The sequence below is a fragment of the Lissotriton helveticus genome, chromosome 8 (assembly GCF_964261635.1).
Source record: "Lissotriton helveticus chromosome 8, aLisHel1.1, whole genome shotgun sequence".
Taxonomy (NCBI): domain Eukaryota; kingdom Metazoa; phylum Chordata; class Amphibia; order Caudata; family Salamandridae; genus Lissotriton; species Lissotriton helveticus.
Window position 1 is genome coordinate 996,034,323 of NC_136069.1, and position 25,615 is coordinate 996,059,937.

Consider the following 25,615-nt stretch of genomic DNA (forward strand, 5'->3'; position numbering starts at 1 on the left):
CTCATCGTGCACATAGAAGAAGAAACTATTCAATGTGCTGAAGCCAACGACCTCTAACATTCATCTGGAATAATGGCACAGAGTTATGATTTAAAAACCTAAATGATTGCAGTATTTACCTATGTACAGGTGGGAAATAGTTCTGGGAGCTGCTTAAGGCTCATGGAATTTTTTTATACCAATTTAGCCAGTGTAAAAACAAAATAGAACATCTAAGACCTGGAAGTGTTGTCTTCTGTCTTGGTTTGATAGTTCTATACCATTGTGATTTCTCAGGGCAAGGATAACCTGTTCCTTTATGACTAAGGTGTATAGAAATCTTAGATGTGCCCCATGCAAACATTTGCGTAATGGGGACATATCCTGTTTCAATCTCATTGCAAGTTGTGAAGCCTAGAATACATTCAGCAAGCAGGTCATCTGGCCTTCATACATCACTGCTAGAATCTTAGATAGTAGCACCTTTGTCAATGAGATATGGAGATCCGCTCAGCAATCTTTTTTTCCTGCACAGGGAGATTCTGTGTGAGTTTGAATTCGTGTATGTGTTTTAGCTACCTTTGCAATTCAGCAGGTGGTAAAGATATTGGCATCTCAGTATTTAAGCATGAAAAAAACCCTGCCTTGTAGTATCACATAGTGTTCCCTCTTAACATAATTTCTATTTTAACTATTTCTAAAGGTACTTATAAATATTATTCAGTGGCAATTATTAATCCTCCTTTACATTACTGAAATTCACTTAGGGCAAGACTCACTGTTGCCTTGTAAGGACATATCCAGTGAGGTTTCAGGACATTCACAATGAATATTAATGAGAACAATTTACAGAAGTAAGTTTCACTTTAGATTTTTAGTTTGCTTGTTGTTCATGTTGAAAACCCAACTGAATGTCATTATTGTCCATATGAGCTACTTCTTATTCTTATGTATGGTGTTCTCAGTATTTTTGCATATGTTAGGTCAAACGTTCTTTGGTGACATGCCAAATTGCCAGAATCATATTGGGGAAATATTTCTCCAAGATATGAGAGAAATAGTTTGAAACATTTAGCTTGAAAAGTACGTTTTTCACTTTTATTCTAAAGGCTATATTTTGAAAACATATAAGGCTTTATGTAGACTTGTGGGTGCAGGTGGCCCAAAGGGTATGCTGAGCAGGCGAAAACCTGCCTCTGGCACCCCACAGCAGCAGGCTGTCCACCTAATTAAGAAACCCACACCGTATTAGTGACAATTTTACTTTTGCCAAAAGTACATCCACTTCTCTGACTGAAGAATCTTTGGCAAATCTAAAATGCCATCCGGTTCCTGTGGCTTGGCAGCTGCACAATATTTTTTGGTATTTCAGAAACAAACCCCCAAAGTTAGGTATCATAGTGGCACTCTGATCCCTCACATTCAGACTAGCAGCTGACCTCAGCATCACCCAAGCACACTAAGCCATATGATTTGTGAATATTTCTTCCTCAACCTCTTAACGAGAGACTCTCAGAGAGACCATGCCATATTAGTACAAACCCAGCTAGGAAGCAAAGGAGTTCTGTACATTACATAGGGGTGTTGATTATCTACAAGACAATGACAATGTACATCAAATTGGGGTTCCGGTCCAGTCAGAAACTCGCTATACATACATGGGTGGATTTCTTTGTCTATGCTGGTAAGGCACTGAAGGGCTGGGTGAGGAGCAGCAAAGCTAATGACTATGATGGGTTGTACAACTTGTTTTTGAAGGAGCACATTCTTGATACTTGTTTTCCAGAGCTGTGCCAACACCTGGTTGATAGCAAGCTTATTGATGCCGGGAAGCTTACTGATGAAGCCGACCTCTATAATTGAGTGTCGAGAAAGGTATCCAGGGGACTCCCAAAAGGGTGGTCAGGGTTTCCACCAGAAGAAGGAGAAGGGAGAGAAAAATAAGGAGTTCTCTCTAGGCTCCAAAAACAGCTCACTGGGGAAACGGTCTGGTTCACATTCCCAGAATTCCCAAGTGCTAGGAGAGCAATGAGTATGGACACTACAAGGGGAATGGCAAGTGTCAAAGAGGAGCATAACCTCCAACTGGAGGAAAGATACTAGAGGTGGCTAATATAGTCCTGGGGGAGACGTTTGTCCCAGTTAATGGGGGGGGGGGGGCTTGGGGGTTACCCTACTGTCCCTGGGTGCCAGTGAGATGGTTCCTAAGATCCATGTGCCATCAAATACTACAAAGTATAGGCAATGGGTCACCATCAATGGGCGAGGGGTTGAGGCTGTGAGGGATACAGTAGCTAGTATGACTATGATACAGAGTCAGCTGGTTTCCCCAGACCAGGTAATGTCCCATGCATTCCACCAGGTTGTGGTGGCTGACAACATAGATGGTCACTATCCTGTGGTACTTGTTCCATTTGTATGGGGCGTGGGTCAAGTCTTCTGAAAGTTGCAGTGAGCCCTGCCATGCCTGTGGACTGTTTTTAGGTGATGACCTGGAGCACACTACTTGGAAGGAAGTGGGTTTCAGGGCTCATGTGGAGATGTTAGGGATACCTAACTGGATCTGTGCTACGACGCAGTCCATGGCTGCCAAGGATGGGAAACAAAATGGGCTGAAGCCAGCCTGGGACAATGGCCCAGCCTGCTGTTAAGAAGGGGAGTATTAGAGGGCATGGTAAACCAGTCCCTGAATGTACCTTCAGTGAGATAAGATAGATGCAGTGGCCACCCGGAGTCCAGTGAGTAGGACATTGCTTCCCATGGTGACTTGCCTGAACTTGCTGGATGGCATGTGGAAGGAGGACTCAGCAGGGAGGAGTTCTGTGGGGCACAATGGGAGTGCCCAACTCTTGTGGGCATGAGGAAACAGGCTAAAGCCCAAGCAGCAGGTGATGCCTCTGGTAGACAACACATTTACTGGGAGTACAACCTCTTGTATAGTGATTCTAAGGCTCCTGGGCTTGAGACATATTGGGCCCTGGTGCTCCCCAAATGCTACAGATCCTTCCTACAGGAGCTGGCTCATGAACCTCTCCTGGCAGGAAACCTAGACCAATACAAAACCTGTACCATGCTGGTCCCCCATTTCTATTGGCCTAGGATCAAGAATTCTTCAGATGCGTTCTGTAGGACTTGTGTGACCTGCCAGGCCTGCGGAAAGGCAGGGCAGAGGCTTTAAGCCCCCCTTAATCCGCTGCCTGTTGTTAGTACCCCCTTTTAGAGGGTGGCCATCAGCATGTAGGTTGTATGGAACCCCAGACTGCATCAGGCAACAAGTTTATCCTGGTTCTGGTGGATCATGCCACTAAGTATCCAGAGGCAATCCCTCTGAGGACGAATACTGCAATGGCCCTGATGGGAATTTTTACCCAAGTGGGTTTCCACAAGGAAGATGTGTATGACAGGAGAACATACTTCATGTTTGCTTATGTGCAGTCAGTGTGGAAGGAGTGTGAGGTAACATGTAAGTTTTCCACCCCTTACCATCCACAAACCAATGGGCTTGTAGAGAGGTTCAACAATACCCTGAAAGGCATGATCAGAGGCCTACCTAAGGCTTTGAGGAAAAAGTGTAATATCCTCTTACCATGCCTTCTGTTTGCTTACCAAGAGGTACCATAAGAGAGGAATGGGTGTTAACACCTTTGAACTGTTGTATGCACACCCACTCTGAGGACCTCTGAGTCTGATGAAAGAAGGGTGGGAGTAACCCCCTAAGGAAGGTACCCCAGGTTGTAGTCCGTTACATGCTGGCCTTCAGATGCTTGATGGCGAAGTTATTGATGCAAGCTTCCAGTAACCTTGAAGCCAGCCAGGAAGTCATTAAGGAGTGGTATGGCACAAATTCTACCACTGTTTTGTTTAAACCTGGACAGAAAGTCGGGTGATTGAGCTGGTAGAGCCAAAGGTCCTCCGGGACTGTTGGAATGGACCATACGAGGTGAATGAAATAAAGGATGAGGCCACATACCTGTTGAACTTCAACTTCCTAGGCAACCATACAGAGCACTGCTTGTAAATCACCTCAAACCACACTTTGAGATGCCAGAGCTCATAATGCTGTTGGTGACTGATAAACAAGAGGAAGAGGAGAGTGAACTTCTCCCTGACCTCTTGGACTCCAAGGAGAAGGATGGGTCTGTGGAAGAAGTAAATCTTTCCACTACTCTAACTCCTGAACAACAGAGAGACTGCCACCAAGTGTTGGGACAATACATTTCAATGTTCTCCCTTATCCCTTGGCCTGAGTTCAGGTATGGCTGAGTACATGAAGAAGTCCAGCAAAAACCTTGAGGTCCACCAGAAGCTTCAGAAAGCTTGGCATGACCAGAAGGCTGTACTGACAGTTTACCAGCCAGGACAGAAAGTGTGGGTGTTAGAGCCTGTGGCCTCAGCAGCTCTCCAGGACAAATGGAGTGGCCCCCACACAATTCTTGAGAAAAAAGGTGAGGTCACCTATTTAGTTGACCTGGATACTCCTAGAAGTCCCCAACGGGTACTTCATGTGAACCACCTAAAACCTTTTGTTGACAGGGCTGACATGATAGCCACTAATGGCCACGGATGAGGGAGAGGAGGATGAGAGTGACCATTTCCATGATCTCCTCTCTCATGACCCTGTAGATGGGTAGGCTGATGGAGTATCCTTGGCAGGCAGCCTCACTGACCAGCAGCAAGCTGATTGCAGGAAAGTCCTCAACCAGTTTGCTCACTTGTTTTCTCTGACTCCCAGTCAAACCACCTGGCTTTCCCATGAAGTGGACACAGGTGACAGTCTGCCAGTGAATAATAACATTTACAGACAGCCTGACCATGTAAGAGATTGTATCAAAACTGAGGTAAAAAAGATGTTAGAATTGAACCGTCAGGTAGTCCTTGGGCTGGTCCAGTAGTGCTTGTATAAAAACCTCACACCCAAAATGGTAAAATAAAGATGAGGTTTTGCGAAGACTACAGAGGCATCATTGCAGTCACTAGGACTTGTGCCCATCCAATTACTAGTGGTACAAAAGGGGGTGGCGATGGACGGAGCATCTGAACCAATCAAACACTCACACCCAGTCAACAGATCTGGGTTTAATCCATCACCGTTCTTTAGCCCACTCTGCCACCCCAGTTCAGACATGGCCATATGCAAATTAGTCTGACCCTGTGCCTCATGAGAACAGTCCAGCCCGAACTGCCAAGCCTTGCCTTCCCTGGACCGAAACAAGCTTCCGAGGACCGGTTTTTGGCATTTCAGTCGTCAATTCCTAGGGCAGATGAGCTAATTGATACTCAGACACAGCCAAGCTCACCTGTATCAGGATTATATGTGAAATTATTTTTACAATAATTATTGATGAAATTTTGTGTTTCTCTTTAAAAAGAAGGGATCAGATCAATGGTTTTTATATTTTAATCATTTTATTAAGTATACTTTGTGTATTCACTTATCTAAATGGATTTATACATTTTTATATCATAATTAAAGATTATTTTTGATATCATTATTACTCTTTGCTCAATTTATATGTTGTTTGTGTGTGAATTCTGAACAGTCTATTACATGTTCTAGAGAAAAGCCAGATTGTTTCTTGTTAGTCTGCCTGGGTATATATATTGCACAAAAAATTGTTTCCCTGACCCAGGAGTCATATCCCAATCAGGGGGTCCTTGATACAATACACACTAATTGATACTCTGGCATCAGCCAAGTATCTTAGTATGTTTGGCCTGACTGCTGGCTACTGGCAGATCAGACTCTCTGAGGATGCCACGCCAAAAACAGCATTTTCAACCCCTTGTGGGCATTATCAATTTATTGTGATGCCTTTTGGCTTGAAAACTGCGCTTGCCACATTTCTGAGGTAGGTGAACAACGTTCTCACAGGTCTGGAAGTCTACAGTGCAGCATATCTAGATTATATTGCTGTCTTTGGTTCCAGCTGGGAGGATTACCTGGTCCACCTCAGAAATGTTCTGGAGGCACTGAAAAACACAGGTCTCACTGTCAAGGTCACAAAGTGCCAGAAAGGGAAGAACAAGGTTGTGTACTTGGGTTACTTGGTAGGTGGAGGTTAAGTTCAACCATAGGAGAACAAAATCCAGTCCATAATGGACTGGGTTGCTCCCACTACCCAGACTCAGGTGAATGCTTTCTTGGGCCTAACTGGGTACTACAGGAGGTTTGTTAAGGGATATGAGTGGACTGCGCCCGGAGGCTGAGAGGAACTATCCATGACGTTGCCTGTCTCTACTCCACCAGCGGATGAGGTTCTGCCATCTCCCCATACCATACTGGACACAGCGGAGACGCAGCGAGAGGCCTACCGGTGCAGAGAAGGCGCACACAGCTCGGGTAGGAGTTACCGATCCTATGGGGATCCCGCCCACCATTGCCGACATCCACCGCAAGATGAGAGACGGTGAGCGGGGACATTCCTAACATTGCTGGGAGCGCCAGGGGGCCTAATGGTGAGCCCATGAGGCTGAGGCCCCCGTCACTGTCCCCCTTGGTCATTTTTAGGGCATAAGTCTGTATTGGAGAACCTATATTTAACGGGCCTGACCCCAAAATGGGGCCTACAGAAGATCATCGCATGGGGTCATGGGGGCGACACCCTTAGGGAGGCCCCCACAGACATCAACAGCATAGTGGCCACAGGTTAGATGGTAATAACAGCAACAGCACCGACCTCTAGAGAAGACTACGATCTGCATTAAGATCAACCAAGTAATAGTCCAGAGGCGCCCCGCCTGATCCTAAAATGGTGGCTGTCTCCCCCCCCTAGCAACTATAACTCGGAAATACCCACCTCGGGAGACAAGTGGTCACTGGCTCTGCCCTCAAGCTCCTCCTCTGCACAACAATCTCCACCCCCCCCCCCCGTTGAGCAAAAGATAAAAATGGGGACCGGCTGAATGTTAACACCAAGACCAGAACCCCTTGCCTGACCCCAAGATGGATGCCACTATAGTCCCTTCCATGTTGTGCTCCTACTTTGAGATATTTAATTTGACATTGACCCTTCCCCCATCCGGACATTGAATCTTTAAACTTACCCCCGACCGTGGAGACCTAGTTTTTTGACCGACGCCCGGTGGAGCTACTTGGTAGCTAAAGAGGAGATGGGCTATTAACTTTCCTCCTCGGCCGTCACCTACCCAGCTGGACGTTGGGCAGATTTTTTCCTGCGTCTCTTTGTCATATGCTCCCTCCTACTCCTTTACCCTACCCCATTACCCCTCTACGCTCCATTTATTTTGCCCTCTATGTTCTTTAAATGTTTTCCAATTTGAGACCTAGCTATTTGGCCAATGCCCGGTGGAGCTACTTGACAGCTATAGAGGAGATGGGTTTTGGGACTTCCCCCTTGATCGTCACCTACCCAGCCGGACTTTAGGAAGACTTTCCTTCGTCTCTCTGCCGTACCTCCCTCCTAACACCTCTCCTGGCCCTAGTCCCCACCCTGTTTTTCTCCTCGCTCTACTCCTCTCCACTTTCCTGCTGCTAACCTCTGCATTCACCTGTCCTGACCCTTGTCCCCACCCTGTCTATCTGCGAATTTTCCCTCGTCATTTGAGATCTAGCTATTTTGTCTGATGCCCGATGGAGCTACCTGGTTTAGCTATAGGGGAGACAGGTCAGGGATTCCCTCCTTGGACGTCACCTACCCAGTCGGTCTTCAGCCAGACTTCCTTTCGTCTCTCCTGTCGTCTCTTCCCTCATCCTCCCTCTATTTTTGTCTCTCCTTCTCTCCTCTCTCAATGTATTGACACTGAACTATTTTGTCGAATGCCCGATGGAGCTATCTGGTTTAGCTATAGGGAAGATGGGCTGTGGACTCCCTCCTTGGTCATCACCTACCCAATCGGCCTTTAGACAGACTTCATTTTGTCTCTCCCTGTTGTCTCTTCCCCTATCCCCCCTTTCTCTCCTTCCATGCCCCCTCCCCTCTACGCTCCATTTATTTTGCCCTCCATGTTTTCTTAATTGTTTTTCCCATTGAGACAGAGCTATTTGGCCAATGCTCGGTGGAGCTACCTGATAGCTATAGAGGAGATGGGTTTTGGGACTTCCCCTCGACCGTCACCTACCCAGCCGGACTTTGGACAGACTTTCCTTTCGTCTCTCTGCCGTATCTTACTCCTATCCCTTTACCCTTACCCCCTTCCCCCCTTCCCCTCTACACTTCAATTATCTCGCCTTCTCTACTCTTGCAATTGTTAGTCTAGCAATTGATGTAAATTGGAACTGATGTAATCTTGTAATGTCATTTTTGTGGAACCTCATGTAAAGAGCTCTGAGACCTCCGGGTCTAGCCAGCGCTATATAAAACTCTTGAATAAATAAATAAATTCAGTGGACAGTTTGTAGACCGTAAGCAGGCCATGTGCTCTGCTCCAATTCTGCGAAGTACTGTTCCCTCCAAAACCTTCATTGTCCAGACAGATGCTTCTGAGGTAGGAGCAAGAGCTGTTTTATCACAACTCAATGTAGAGAGCCATGACCGACCAGTAGCTTTCATAAGCAGAAGGTTGACCCCCAGGAAGAAATGTTGGTCAGCTATTGAGAGGGAGGCCTTTGCTTTTCAAACGTTTTCAAAAGTCGGGACTGACCATTTTTTCCTACACAGATGATATACAGGTCATCTTTTCTCTTTCTGATGCTCAGCATCAGGACCCCTCCCTGCTCCAGCTCTGACTGAGTAATATCTCCCTGTGAATGTCCAGAAACACCTTAAAGCTGAATGGCTCTAAAACTGAGGTCCTTATTTTGGGAAAAATCCCGTACTCTGGGTAATCACCCATTGGCCTGACACTCTGAGACCTTTACCCGCTCCAGTCCCTAAAGTCAAGAATCTGGGCTTTACTATCGACAACAATCTTTCCCTTAGAGCCCAGTTGTTTGGGGTCACTGCAACCTGCTTGGCGGTACGTAAGTGGTTAAAAAAAATCCTCTGGTTAATTCCTCCAGCTGCCCAGAGAACAGTAATGCAGGCGTTGGTGATATCCAGACTCAATTATGACAACGTATTGTATCTGGGCGTCAATAAAGCCTCCATCCATCGTTTACAGCTTATACAAAATGTAGCTGCGCACCTTCTTTTTCAGCTACCACTGCATGCCTCAGCCCCACCTTTGCTCCATCAACTCCATTGGCTCAAGGTGAACAAATGTGTTGAGTTTAAGGCCTGAGGATACATTTTGCAGGCCAAATATGGCTTGGCGCCCCCCTACATACAAAGTCTGGTTGAACCTTATGTGCCCACTCGACAGCTGAGATCAGCGAGCCTCTCTCTGTTCTATGTTTCCAGAGTCCGTCTTTCTCGTATGAGAGGCCACTCGTTCACCTGACTCAGCCACAAACTATGAAATTCTCTTCCTTTGGAACTTAGGTTGTGTCACTCGCTTTTAGTCTTTCGCAAGAAATTAAAGACCTTCCTTTACAAGCAAGTTTAATGCTTCTGCGCTTTTCTATCTGCAACCTGTGGCTTGCATTTTGTCCTGCTCAGCACCGGAAAACCCTGTTGAGTAGCCGCACGCTTTATAAATCTATAAAAAAATAAAATGAGGAAGGGTGAAAATCCCAAGCTTTTGGGGTGGTCCATTTCCCTACTGGTGATGGACTTTACTGTGGAACATAGACCTGGGAGTAACCATGCCAACGCAGATGGACTCTCCAGATATTTCGAGAATGGAAAATGAAGACTCAACTGGGTAAGGTTAGTCTCATCACCCTTCGTTTTGGAGGGGGGTTGTGTAATAAAGTAGGATCTGCTTTCATTTTTACCCCCACTTTTTGCTGGTGTTATTCTGTTTTCTGAGTCATCTGATTGGAATCCTGCTATTCAGTCACTGTGCTTCCTCCCTAAATTTGGTATGGTAAGTACTTTGATACCTCCACAATTGGCTACTGGTGTAGCCTATTATGTCTCTAGTATATGGTACTGAGGTACCCAGGGCATAGGTACACCAGGGGTCTTACGTGGGCTGCAGCATGTATTATGCCACTCATGAGAGACCACTCAAACTGTGACTACAGGCCCGCCATTGCAGCCCGTGTAGGTTGGTGCAAACACCACTTACAACAGAAATACATTGCCCTATATCTGGGGTCACTACACAAAAAACCTATAAGTCACCCCTAGGGCAGGCCCTTCAGTCCTTAGGGCAGAGTGCTTGGTTGAGAGTGTGAGAATGACCCTCCATGAGCAGAGTCACTCTACAAATCCCGGAGTCGATTCTCCAGGTGTTGTAAGTGCGGTCAGTCATTTAATACATATAGTGGACATGAAGTCAAATACGAGATGTCTAACTATATATTGGCTGCACCAGAACCGGTCATGTTTGGTCTCAAACATGTTGAAATCCTACCCCAACACCGATTCCAGCATTGGATGTAGGATCCCATGTACTGTGGGGCTCCCCTACGGTGCACCCCTGTATTCCCGGAACCAGACCTTTAGGATCCAAAAGTAAGTTAGTGCTTCTGCTGACCACAGACATGATTCTGCCATCCTGCTGCTGAGCTGGGGCTTGAGCAGGGTAAGTTAGAACAATAGATTTCCTGTCACAGGGAGGTGTGACCACCTCCCAGACAGGACTTAGTGTATTGGACCAGGGCGGGGCACTTGTCAGCGACCCAGACAGCTTTGAAGGGCACCTTTGCTGCCATCCTTACATACTCCAATTTGAGCCAGTTCAGAGAGCCATTCGCTCCCGCTCTGGTGCGAAACTGGACAAAGGACATGAGAGAATCCCCCCCTTTGTCCAGCCCCTCCTCTTGAAGGGATCCTTGAATCATCCCAAGCCTTTCCTCAGGGTACTTAAGAGCTTACCTGTAGGTGGCTCTTCAGATTTGTCATGGGAAAAGATTCTAATATGAAACCACTTAAACTTTGCCTGGAACTGAGACTGCATCAAGGAAGACTCCTGGTGCTCCTGGTCTAGTCGTCCTGCCGGTATTCTGCGTCATCTGTGCCTGTGCTTCATCCAGGTTCTTCCCCAGGCCTGTGGGCATCAAAGACACCCTAAGTAATCTCCCTTGGAGTGAAGGAATTACTTTCCTGCATCTGTAGGCACTGCAACCAAGCTGACTGGTATGCTGTTCCTGAAGTCCCACAGACTCTGAAAGGCTCTGCAACACCAATGGTAGGTCTGAAACCCCCTTGAGGCCTGCACTCTCTTCTCAGCAGGTTTGAGGCCGGTATCCCTCATCGGAACCGCTCAAACAGAACCCCCAATGCAACGCATCGACTTGCCTTTGCCAAGGCTTGTTGACTCTGTTCTCCAGAGATCTTCAGGCTACAAGAAGCTCCAGCCTCCAGCATTTCTTCCTGCCAAGATTTTCATCCTCACCACAGCCTCTGCACTGTGGGCCAGCATCTCTGGTGAGCTGCTCGAGGTCCTCTTGTGACTCCAGTGCCTTTGGCCTGTGGGTCCTCTTGAAGATCTTTTTTGGCTTCTGTGGGCTCCCCTGCTTGCTCGGGCCTGCTCTTACTCTCCTGTATTTGATGAGTCCCCCAGACCTTGCTGGTCCTAATGCTGCACCTTCTTCATTTATCACATCTGTTGCTGCTTCCAAGACTTGTTGGTGCTCCCGCCGGACACCTACCCTCTGGTTCTTGACTACCGACATGGGACACCTTGTGAACTGCGCCTGGTCTTCTACAGCATCACCTGGTATGCACAGCTGCAGTGACAAGGTCAAAGGCGCGCCAAAGGCAAGCCCGTCTACGCCCGTCCGCGCCTGGACCGCGCCCAGCGCGAGGACCCCTGGCCCCCGACGATGCCAGCCAACACAACGGACTTACGACGCCGCCACCCTCAACGCACTCAAACCTGACCGGAACCCCGCCTGCTACCGAGCCACCCCGAAACGCACCCACAGACCCTTCAGCTGCCAAGCCTACAAGTTCACCTGCCTCTGGACCTGCACCGCACCCGAAAGGCAAGGCACCAGCAACAACCACCTCTAGTGCATCCTGCTCAACACCCGCTCCGTCCACAGACACGCCGTTGAACTCTGGAACCTCCTCAACACAACATCACCGGACGTCGTCTTCCTCACGGAAACCTGTATGAACGCCTCCTCAGCGCCCGACATCTCCATAGCCATCCCGGACGGATACAAGATCACCCGGAGGGATCGCGTCAACCAGACCGGAGGAGGCATCGCCATCGTCCACAGGAACACCATCCGCATCACGACCAACTCCGACGACACCCTCACCGCCGCCGAGCACCTCCACTTCCAGATACACACCGATCCCAAGACCACCTTCAGAGGCACCCTCATCTACAGACCCCCGGGACCACGCACACAATTCAGCGAAGCCATCGCAGACTTCATCAGCCCGCACGCCCTCACCTCCTCTGACTACATCCTCCTAGGGAACCTCAACTTCCACCTGGAGAACAACAAGGACAGCAACACCGCCACCCTGCTGCACAACCTCGCTAACCTCGGACTCAAGCAACTGGTGAACACTCCCGCCCACTACGCCGGCCACACGCTCGACCCCATCTTCTCCGCCAGCAAGCACATCTCCTTCAGCCACTCCACCGGACTTCATTGGACTGATCACAGCTGCGTACACTTCAGCTTCAGGAGAACCACGACCCACCATCACCCGCAACAAGCCCCCCGCAGGAGCTGGAGCAAGATCACCGCCAAACAGCTCACCACCTCCCTCAGCCAGAACCCTCCCGCCAGCACAACGGACCCCAACGAAGCAGCCCGCATCTTCACTCAGTGGCTCACCAACTGCGCTGACGAACTCGCACCACTGAAGAACCCTCCCAGCAGACCCGGCAGCAAGAAAGCCTTGTGGTTCACCCACGAACTCAAAACATCGAAGAAAAACTGCCGCACCCTTGAAAAAGCCTGGCGCCGCGACCAGACTACAGAAAACATGACTGCCCTCAAGAACGCCACCCGCACACACCACCAGCTGATCCGCACCACCAAAAAGACAACATTCAAAGAACGACATGACATCAACACCAACAACAGCAAGGAACTCTTCGGCATCGTCAAAGAGCTCTCCAACCCCAGCGCTGGAAACAACGACATCACGCCCTCGCAAGACCTCTGCGACTCACTCGCCTCCTTCTTCCACCGCAAGCTCGCCGACATACACAACAGCTTCGGCGCACCATCCACGCACCCCACCACCGAATCAACGCCCCCCACCACCACCTTCTGCGCCTGGACCCCAGTCAGCACCAAAGACACCACCTGCACGATGAACACCATCCACTCCGGATCCCCAACCGACCCCTGCCCCCACCAGGTCTTCAACAAGGCCGACTCCATCATCGCACCCCAAATCCGGGACATCATCCACATCTCCTTCAACACCGCCACCTTTCCGGAGAGCTGGAAGCATGCCGAGCTCAGCGCCCTCCTGAAGAAACCAACAGCGGACCCCACCAACCTCAGGAACTTCCACCCCATCTCGCTCCTCCCTTTTCCTGCCAAAGTCATCGAGAAGACCGTCAACAAACAACTCGCCGCCTTCCTCGAGACGAACGGATCCCTCGACCCCTCACAGTCCGGTTTCCGAGCCAACCACAGCACTGAGACCGCCCTCATCGCAGCCACCGACGACATCAGATCCCTGATCGACAACGAGGAAACAGCCCTCATTCTCCTGGACCTCTCTGCAGCGTTCGACACTGTCTGCCACCGCACCCTAATACAGCGCCTCAGCAACATAGGAATCCAAGAGAAGGCACTAGAGTGGATCATCTCATTCCTCGCCGGAACAACCCAGAGAGTCCGCCTCCCCCCGTTCAGATCCAAGGCCACGAAAGTCATGGACGCGTGAAATCAGACCGGAGTGGCTGTGAGTTCTGGCTCTAACCTCCGCCAGCCACATTCTTTTAAATAACGCTCTACCTGTGTTTAACTGTTTAACATTTTTAACATTTTAAATCATTTCTGTGTTGTAAATTGATTGCTAATTTGCACACCTTCATTTACTTGACCTCAACTTCCTGCCGTGTCTTGCCGCCTGCACCTCGGTCCACCACGGGTTTACCCGATTTCTGTGGAGGGTGCAGGCTCACACAGGCAGCAGTAACTCTTCCGTTGCAGTTGGGGGCGGAGTCTCGCGACTAGGTCGGGCTCGCTGCCTATAACTGCAGAATCATTTCCCTCCTCGCACTAAGACGCGTGAAATCAGACCGGAGCGGCTGTGAGTTCTGGCTCTAACCTCCGCCAGCCACATTCTTTTAAATAACGCTCTACCTGTGTTTAACTGTTTAACATTTTTAACATTTTAAATCATTTCTGTGTTGTAAATTGATTGCTAATTTGCACACCTTCATTTACTTGACCTCAACTTCCTGCCGTGTCTTGCCGCCTGCACCTTGGTCCACCATGGGTTTACCCGATTTCTGTGGAGGGTGCAGGCTCACACAGGCAGCAGTAACTCTTCCGTTGCAGTTGGGGGCGGAGTCTCGCGACTAGGTCGGGCTCGCTGCCTATAACTGCAGAATCATTTCCCTCTTTGCACTAGGACGCGTGAAATCAGACCGGAGCGGCTGTGAGTTCTGGCTCTAACCTCCGCCAGCCACATTCTTTTAAATAACGCTCTACCTGTGTTTAACTGTTTAACATTTTTAACATTTTAAATCATTTCTGTGTTGTAAATTGATTGCTAATTTGCACACCTTCATTTACTTGACCTCAACTTCCTGCCGTGTCTTGCCGCCTGCACCTTGGTCCACCATGGGTTTACCCGATTGCTGTGGAGGGTGCAGGCTCACACAGGCAGCAGTAACTCTTCCATTGCAGTTGGGGGCGGAGTCCCGCGACTAGGTCGGGCTCGCTGCCTATATCTCCCTATGTGCCACCCGTCGCGCACAGACCAACTTACACCGGGACCCTTCCCCTACATCTCCCCCTTCCCGGGCGAGTCAGTCATATGACCATTTGGATATCTGGTATCTTAATACCCGATCTATGGTTAAACATCAACTTGAAATCTTCTTTTTGTTAGATTCTCATAAACCAGACATTTTATTCCTCACCGAAACGTGGTTACACGACGAATCCTCCCCAGATATTTTGGCGGCCATCCCCAGCGACTATTATGCGCTCCACGTCAACAGAGCAGAGACAAAAGCTTTCCTCATCCGGTATTCCTCTGGTGGACTTCCTCGTGTTTAAACTTCATTCTCTAACTTCTCCAATTGTTTGTGCGGTAATTTATAGACCCCCCTAGCTACATGCTCACTTTTCCTCAAGCTTTTGGAGACATTGTAGCTGAACTTGCCATCAATCACGCTAGACTTCTCAGTTCAATAAGTCTTTATTTCGAAATCGAATTCATAAAAGACAAGTATACAATACATGGAATATTAATAAAACTATCATATCAGAAGAACATTTAAAAAGTTAATAAACAATTGATAAAGACTTTACAATAAAAATGCCTTCAGACATTATCAATTATAAAACATCATCAATATTTAAAACCATTATAAAATGTTGGGATTCCTAGTACGGATAATCCATGCCCAACCTAAGAACTTGGCCACACCAACCACAACAAACTCAGACTGGTTAGTACGAAAAATCCTCAGGGCTTCAAGATACCCCTTACTATCCAGTCTACAACATAAGGGTTTGAGCCATTTTAGGCGTGGGGCTCGATAGGCTGGGCAGGCAAAGAAAAAGTGACCAATGCTCTCTAAGTGATCCGGACACCAAGGACAGCTATTAATTGAGTTCGCAGCCCACTTAGCAGTAAAGGAATTAATAGGGAGCGTCCCGACACGGAATTGGTGATATAATTTCCGGTCAAGGGTTTTACAAATCACATCCCAATATGGCTCAAGGGAAGGTGTCAGTTTGTGAGTCAGAAAAAGACCTGTTAAATTAGTATCTTCCAATTGGGTAACTACAGTTAGCCTAACAGAAGCCCAGAACAGGTCTTTAAAATCTTGTTTAGAGGGGAAGATGGAACCCCCCGGATTGGTCCATAGCTGGTGTAGACCCATCTCTAACAATACCTGTTTTACTTCCCTAAGCCATGGGATTCTAGAGGCACCCCACAGTGATTTGACCTCATCTAGTTCTTTGGCAAAAAGGCTAAGCCCTGGAGTCGTCCAGATCCGTCGCCATAATGCCACCAAACGAAACCGGGCCATCTCATTTAGGGGTTTACAACCCAGGTCTAGCAACAATGGTTTGGTAGGCATGGACTGGGGAAGGCCTACCAAATTACGCAGAAACTTATTCTGTGCTTTGACCAGGGGAGACAGGTCCTTAAAACCCCAAATATCCGCACCGTACAAAGTGGCTGCATTTATCTTGGCTTCATAAATTTTTAATACGGGGGCAATTCGTTTAGTCAGGGATTTCTTTTGTTCCAGAAGCAAACAACCCGTAAGGCGTACAAATTTGAGATGTAATGCCTCAATCTGGGGTTTCCAACTTAGATGGTAATCCAGAGTCACACCCAGATAAGTCATTACCTTCACCTGTTCAATCAGGACACCATTCAGGCTGACAGAACTTGTAATTGAGTTTTTTTTACTAAAAACCATAAATTTGGTTTTATCTACATTAATCTGTAGGTCATTTACCCTGCAAAACTCTGCAAACCTATTCAGAGCTGTTTGCAACCCACTACGAGTTTTAGAAAGAAGCAAGGTGTCGTCAGCAAAAATTAGCATCGGGTACTTGGACCCGCCCAAGGATGGTGCGTCTGTCTGAGATTCGGAAAAAAAATTGACAACCTGGTTGATGAACAGGAGGAAAAGAGTGGGGGGCAACACACATCCCTGGCGCACCCCACGTGTTACCGGGAAGCTGTCTGTTACCTGACCTTGTTTGCCCCACCTCACTCTGGCAAAGTTATCCTCATGTAGTCTCATAACTATTTCCAGAAGTTCTACGGGCAGGCCCATAAGTCTCAATGAGTCCCACAGTTTCGCTCGTGGAACCAAGTCGAAAGCCGACTTAAGGTCCACAAAAGCGGCATAGATAACACCTCCACCCAATAGTACCACCTTCCAATATAACATAGTAAGTCTGAAGACCTGATCTATAGTGCTAGTGCCCAGTCTAAACCCAGCTTGCATGGGGGACAGTATGTTTTCCTGCTCCATCCACCCCTGTATTCTTGCAAGTACCATCCTAGCAACTATTTTTTGAAGTGAATCTATCAGACTTATAGGGCGGTAATTTCCTGGAAGCGAGCGGTCCCCTTTTTTAAAAACAGGTAAGATCTCTGCCCCTTTCCTAGAGTCAGGGATCCTGGCCCCTGCTGCAATGGCATTTGCCAACATGGTTATATACGGAACCCAAACACCAAGATTCGATTTAAAAAGATCTGCAGGGATTGCATCCAATCCAGGTGCTTTCCCTGACTGTACAGCACCAAGGGCATGCTCTGTATCACTAGATGAGAAAGTAAGCTCGGCCCCATCGATAAAAGGCAAGACCACTGCAGGCTCCTGCTCAATATCATTTGCTACGCTCATATCTTTAAATTGAGCGGAGTAGAAGACCACCCAGTCCACTGCGGAAACATGGTTCACAGGCGTTTGAGAATCCAAATTCCTGCCCCACTTGACGGTCTCCCAAAACTTCGTTTGGTTTGATGATTGACACGCCAAGAGGAGTTCTGACCAATGTAGGTCATCCCACTCCCTCTTTGCTGCCCACAATACTTGTTTGTATGATATCCGGGCAATTTTGATGTCATCAATGTCCCTAGATTTAACTGCTGAGATTAGTTTACTGTGTGCTGCCCTACAACTCTTATTATACCACCTTTTATGAGCATTATCTTTCTTTGACCTCAGTGGTTTTGTAAGCAAAATTTTTAATTCCATGAAGCATTGCTCGTGTAAATCAATTATTTGTGGATTAACCCCAGGGGGAGATGGAAAATCCGCCATAACACCCATTGTTTTCATTACTACCTCCTCTATGTCTTTGGTAAGCGAGGGGTCTGCAATGACCCTAGGCCATTTTACCCACCTTCTGTCATTACACAGAGTGACATCAGACGTTAGGCATGCAGTTATAGAAGGTCCATCTCCCACACCGGGTACCCTAAGGCCTAATGAGAGAGGATTATGATCGCTCTCTGGCCGTACCACAACCTCCATGTCATCCACAAAAGACCAGAATTCTACTTTAACTAATACATAGTCAATCCGACTCATACTGATCCCATTATTAAAAGTCGGATGGCCAGACTTATCGGAAGATGTACGCCCATTCACTGCCCGCAACCCCCACTCCAAACAAAGTCCCAACCAAAGCAGTGCCGCCTCAGTTCACCTAACACCCTTGCTTATAGACAATGGCGGGATGTTCCAAACAGTATCTTCATCAGCTCCCAAATCCTCACCTAAGCTAAGAATAGGTTCAAATGAACAATTTAAATCCCCTGCCACTAGGATGAAATTGTTACTGCCTATTTCCTCAAAAGCAGATCAAGATCGTTCAAGACTGGTTGTTTACGACCTCCTTGGCAGCCCCGGGCATAAATGTTTATTAACACAATGCCCTGATCATTACCCCTACTGAGTTTAATACCTAAGAGGTCTGGGTTTCCCACCAAAATTTCAGAAGGTCGGTACCCCAAAGAGTGTCTAATCCACACCACCAGTCCTCCAGAGGCTCTTCCCTTTGGACCCTGGACAGCCGGCTTGTAATAGTTTAGGTACCCTGCTCTATATAACGGGGCTGTTGCCCAGCTCTCCTGAAGCATAACAATGTCAAAGGTGTCGATGAATTCTGTCCAATCCTCATTGTCCATACTACCCCTTAACCCTGCTATGTTCCAGGAGATTACTTTGAGCAACCCCACTTGGCTACAGGTTGGATTGGCCTCTAGTGAGCTAGCATCCCCCACCCTAGTCTCAATAATCCTGTGTACAGGACTCAAATTTAGGCTGGGGCCTTCAGGCATAGGAACACTGTCATCAGGCATAAGAACACTGTCTTCATTACATAAATCCTCATCCACAGTGTTCAATTCTAAGATAGGTGTCAACTTACTAATGCCTGTATGGTCCCCACTAATACCATTAGGCTTGTTTTCCTGTTCAAGTCAATCGATAGATTCTAACCCAGACAGGGGATCAAACCTATTCGATAGATAGGGATAACAGGGGAGGTTGGGAAAACACACTGCCTGGTTCCTCCCCACTGGTCTAAATAACGGTAGGGTGTTAGGGGGGGACGCCATTCCTTTTGGGGTAGAAATAGTTCAAGCTTAAAGATTGAACATCCCCCAGCCTTCCAAACCTAGCCTCCCTACATATATACTCAGCCACCCAAGGATCACGAAAATTAATTAAAATGCAATCACCATCCAAGTCCTTGGTACAATGACCCACCCAATCAACTCTCCTAACGGTCAAAATCTTAGTGGAGGAGTTGGGTGGGAGGGGACGATTTTTATGTAGCCAAAAAGCTACCTTGTTCAGTAGGTCGCCATGTGACTCAGATTGGCCATCCCTGAGAGGTGCAACGCCTGTCAGAACTATGGTATATGGCGTGGCTTCAAATGGCAAGTCCGCTGGAGGAGGTTTCCTTCTAGGAACATTCCTAGGGGAGTGAGCCCGCCCAGTAGTAGAGCTGGAACTAGCTGCATGGTGGGTAGGAGCATTAGATTTAGCTGCCACCACAGTCTGGGCCTGAGCATGAAACATAGGCTTGGAGGTGCCAGGCTGTGGCGCACCATTAGATTTGCTGCTAGCCTTTTTGGGAATGGAAGGTTGGACAGCCGGGGTCGGAAGTTGGTTGGAAGTACCAGACGAATCAGGATTCCTAGCCTTTGGAGCCGGTTGATTAGAGCTAATATTAGATAGTCCACCAGCTGCATGAACCTTGGGTGCTGGGAGATCATTCCCCTGGGGCTTAGGATTGCTTTTAGAGGACGTAGAGGCCAATTGAACAACCTGTTCCTGTACCAGTTTTTTAAGAAGGATTGAGTTGGCTGTTATAAGGGACTCTAAACTGTCAATTTTGAGGCTCATGAGTCTTGTTCTCTCGAGTACTGGCAACAGGAGTGTCTTAAATAAAACCTCCATACGTGTCAGTAGGTCGATGTCACAATTACTCATATTAACTATGCCCATACCCGGTACCCCATGAGGGGTTGTTTCTAAATTACTAAGTGATTAGGAAAGTAACAAGTCTCCAGTTAGTCGACAAGTATTATTTGCAGGTAATGATGGGCAAGAGGTTTTTTGAACCTTAGACGGTTATTGCGCTTCCTTTTGCCTGTAAGACTTGTCTCTGTAGCCTCTTCCTCTGATGAAGAGATTACTAGAGACGGACTAGCCGATAGCGCACTATTCCCCCCCTCTCCTTCTGATATATCAGCATCATTGGAATCGGTAGTGGCATTTGGAAGGGAGGAAGGACCAGCTAAGTCACTGTGTATATCCGCTGAGGCAAGGACTATATTTTTATTTTTGGTTGGGGGGGGGGTAAAATGGGTGAGGGACTTGTCACGGAAGCTATATGCCCAATAGAGGATCGTTTCCCGCTAATTAAATCTAAGGATAGCCTTTTCTCAACAAAGGCTATCTCCTTCTCTAGTATTCCCGTTGCTTTAATTATGAAAGCGTCCAGTGGGCCTGAGACCACCCCCTTAGAGGTCTGTAGCACCACTGAGCGATCCTTACCAGAGCGTAACGGGATACTGGGAAAGTGCTCAGGAAATACTAACAAGGTACAATAGAAAATAAAAACGATAAAGGCCCCAAAACAACAATCAGTGAGTTTAAGACGGTGGGCTTAACAGTAACCCCAGGGACAATGCAATGTCAATAACAAGATGTAGACCAGAAAGAAAAAGCCAAAGGGTATGGCCCAACCCAACCTCGCCCGACCACGGACGGCCACAGACGGTCCCGCCCTTGTCCCGGGCTTCTCCCGCACGCTCCCGCGCGGCGGGTGCACGACCTTCTAAAAGTAACAGAAGAGAAACGTGATTGGCGGGTTGGGCGGGGCCGGCAGGGAGAGCAGCCCAGGTGAAATAGATCAGGCACACAGGGATTCCTGGTCCACGGAGTCCCTGCCTTCAGCTCGCAGCCCTGCCGAGATCCGCTAAACGCCCCTAGCTAACAACAAAATACCCCACTCTGGCAGCAGCTCCCGCGGTTGCGACCGCGCTGCGGGACCCGCGAAGCGGCTCCGGCGAGTTGCTGCATTGGTCCCAGGGGTCTATGGAGCCAGGAAAGTGAGCAGCAGCAGGTAGGTAGGTTCAGTGGCGAAATGCAGTTCAAGCGGTCCCACCAGCAAAGTCCAAATGCTCGCGTTTTTCTCCGTGGGTGGGGGGGCAGGGCCGGCAGGGAGAGCAGCCCAGGTGAAATAGATCAGGCACGCAGGACTCCTGGTCCACGGAGTCCCTGCCTTCAGCTCGCAGCCCTGCCGAGATCCGCTAAACGCCCCTAGCTAACAACAAAATACCCCACTCTGGCAGCAGCTCCCGCGGTTGCGACCGCGCTGCGGGACCCGCGAAGCGGGTCCGGCGAGTTGCTGCATTGGTCCCAGGGGTCTATGGAGCCAGGAAAGTGAGCAGCAGCAGGTAGGTAGGTTCAGTGGCGAAATGCAGTTCAAGCGGTCCCACCAGCAAAGTCCAAATGCTCGCGTTTTTCTCCGTGGGCGGGGGGGCGGGGCCGGCAGGGAGAGCAGCCCAGGTGAAATAGATCAGGCACGCAGGGACTCCTGGTCCACGGAGTCCCTGCCTTCAGCTCGCAGCCCTGCCGAGATCCGCTAAACGCCCCTAGCTAACAACAAAATACCCCACTCTGGCAGCAGCTCCCGCGGTTGCGACCGCGCTGCGGGACCCGCGAAGCGGGTCCGGCGAGTTGCTGCGTTGGTCCCAGGGGTCTATGGAGCCAGGAAAGTGAGCAGCAGCAGGTAGGTAGGTTCAGTGGCGAAATGCAGTTCAAGCGGTCCCTAGACTTCTCGTTATCGGTGATTTCAATGTTTGGCCTGGTGACCCGTGTGAATGTCCAACATCGGCGGCTCTCACAGAGCTACTAAGTGGGATGAATCTCACACAGCATATGAAGCTACCCACTCACACAAAAGGTCACATACTTGACCAGGTCTGGACCTCCAACGTAGGGATCGTAGATATACAGATCACCCCATGTTCCTGGTCAGATCATTACCTCATTTCCTTTTCCCTCCCCGTTCCCCCTCATGTTAAAACCCCCCCCCAAGATTTAGTAAAGTAAGAAATTGGAGCCGGGTCGACATTACCGAACTCTGCTCCTTTCTAGCCACTTCTAAACCCCAAAGCCCCCTCCCTCACGACCCTCATCTATCTCCTCATGTTCAGGCTGAAAACCTCAATGCCTGGCTGGCCACAGGCAGAGATAACCTTGCCCCACTCAGGAATGTGAATCAGAAAAGACCCCATGACGCACAACGTTGGTTCACCTCTAACCTGAAAGAAATGAAGCTGTCCCTGCGTCAAGCAGGCCGAAAGTGGAGACACTGTCCTATACTGAAATCCTCCTTCGTAAGGGCTCTGCTCCAATACAAGGTTGCCATCCTGAAAGCAAAATCCGAATATTTTTCGCAAAAAGTTCTGAGTTCTGACAACAAAGCAAAATAAATATTCTCTATTGTGGATGAACTTGTCAAACCTGACAGGATCACCTCCAAACTAGCCCCGTCCCAACAGCTCTGCGACTCCCTTACACTTATTTTTTTGACAAAATCGTCACGATCAAAGCCAGTATCCCCAAGACTTCACCCCCGGTACCCGCTGAGATATATCACAACTCATCCTCATTTGACTTATCCCCCCATTACACAAGATATTTTTTTCTCCCTCAATAAAGTTCGCTCAGGTTCCCCTACTGACAGCTGCCCCCCCACATTGCCCGTGAAATCTTCCATCAGCTTCCGGAAATCCCATTGTCTCTCTACTTAATAACTCCCTGTAATCAGGCATTGTCCCTAACTGCTTCAAAATGGCAGAAGTGCGACCCATTTTGAAAAAACCAGGAGCAGACCCTTCCGTGCCCAGTCATTTCCGGCCCATCTCACTCCTACCGTTTTTGGGAAAGATCCTGGAGGCTTACGTCACAAGTTGTCTTAGTACATTCGTGGAAAACTCACACTACCTGGACCCCCACCAGGCAGGTTTTAGATCTGAGCACTCCACAGAATCCATCATACTAGCCGTCCACGATGAGTTGAGACAAGGCACGGCGCGGACAATAACATCTCGCAGGCACTTGTCCTCCTGGATTTGTCGGCTGCTTTCGACACTGTCGACCATAAACTTTTGGTCGAACGTGGCGAAAGCGCCGGCATTCAGGGTACCCCTCTCAAATGGATATCCTCCTTTCTCTGTAACCGTCACCAAGCTGTCCGCCTATCCGACTTTACGTCCGAAAGAAAAGAGCTTACCTGTGGAGTCCCCCAGGGCTCCTCCCTTTCTCCGCTCCTTTTTAACCTTTACATCCGTCAACTAATATCAGACCTACGGAAGAGGGATGTAGCCATCTTCAACTATGCTGATGATATTCAGCTAGTCTTTACCATCGACCCCTCTCCCCCCGCAATTGAATCTTTTCAGTCCACCCTCACATTCATTTGCTCATGGATGAACACAAATCAACTCAAACTAAATCCAGATAAGACTGAGCTAGTTCTCACCAGGCCCACATCCAACCCCTGGAACCCTAACTTCTGGCCACCCACTCTGGGTCCCCCACCCATTCCTGCCGGAGCAGTCAAAAGCCTCTGAGTTTACATTAGTAGCGACCTTACCCTTAAGACCCAAGTCAACTCCGTAGTCTCCTCCTGCTTCTTTCACTTGCGCAGGATTCGAAAAATTAGTAAATTCCTCTCCTTTGAGGCCCTGGTTCAGGTCACCTTGGCCCTAGTAATGTCACGAATTGACTATTCTAATTCTCTGTACGCCGGGATACCGGCCTCTCAGCTACAGACGCTTCAGCTGGTCCAGAACCAGGCGGCTAGACTTGTTCACGGCCTACCTAAGTCACATCGAGCCAAACCTCTCCTTAAGGGCCTCCACTGGCTCCCCGTGGCACAACGCTGCCTCTTTAAGATCAGCTGCTTAACCCACAGAGCTCTCTCCTCCCATGGACCGATCTTCATCGCAAATAGAATCCAGCGTTACATCCCTTGCCGGACCCTCCGTTCTGCCAACGCGAATTTGTTGACTCCCCTCGCCTTTAAGTGCAAGAATCTCGGGGGGGCTGAGAATTGCGTCCATCGCTCCCCAGTTCTGGAATTCCCTACTATTGACCTTACGCCAAATGGAGTCTTACTCTATGTTCAGGAAATCTCTTAAAACTTGGCTATTCTCCCAGGCCTATGACCAATAACTCGCACTCCCCCCTCTCTGCTTACGCCTCCTTACCCTAGCGCCAAGAAACCGTTGGTGAACGAGCGCTTTATAAATGTTTTTTATCATATCATACGTCTACATGAGCCCCCTCGCAGCCAACGCACGCCAACACAACCTTAACATCATCTCCTACGCCGACGACACCCAGCTGATCCTCTCCCTCACCAACAACCCCGCCAGAGCCAGCCCACACGAAGGAATGAAAGACGTCGCCGAGTGGATGAAGAACAGCCGCCTGAAACTGAACTCAGACAAAACGGAAGTCCTCATCCTGGGATCATCCCCATCCGCCTGGGACGACTCCTGGTGGCCCCCTGCCCTAGGCACTACCCCCAAACCAACAGACCACGCACGAAACCTGGGCTTTATCCTGGACTCCTCCCTCTCGATGACCAGACAAGTCAACGCCGTCTCGTCATCCTGCTTCAACACCTTGCGCATGCTCCGTAAGATCTTCCGATGGATCCCCACCGAAACCAGGAAGACGGTCACCCAGGCACTTGTCACCAGCCGACTGGACTACGGGAACACCCTCTACGCAGGAACCACTGCCAAACTACAGAAAAGACTCCAGCGCATTCAGAACGCCTCCGCACGACTCATCCTGGACATCCCCCGCCGCAACTACATCTCCATCCACCTGAGAGGCCTGCACTGGCTCCCCGTCAGCAAGAGGATCACGTTCAGACTCCTCACCCACGCACACAAGGCTCTCCACGACCTGGGCCCTAAGTACCTCAACAACCGCCTCACTTTCTACAAGCCCACCCGCCAGCTGCGATCGACCAGCCTCGCCCTCGCCACAGTACCACGCATTCGCAGAGCCACCGCCGGAGGAAGATCCTTCTCCTACCTGGTGGCCAAGACATGGAACTCCCTCCCCATCCACCTACGGCTGACCCACGACCATCTCTCCTTCAGGAAGCAACTCAAGACCTGGTTCTTTGAGCAGTAACAGACCCCTCGCCCCCAGCGCCTTGAGACCCTTAGGGTGAGTAGCGCGCTATATAAATTGTTTTGATTGATTGATTGATTAAATATCATCACTTCTGCATCTTCAGTCATCGGTGGTTATTGGTCTTCCATGCCTCCTGGTTACCTCTGAGGGGCATAGACTCTGTCCCCTCTGCTTGCAGGTACTCCTCTTCAGGAATCCACCCTTGGATTCCACGGACTCTTTCAACTGCTTCACCAGCGGCATCTTTACTGAAGTCCTCCATTGCATTCTACGGCGGTTTCCGACATCACTTCACACCGAAGCAACAGGT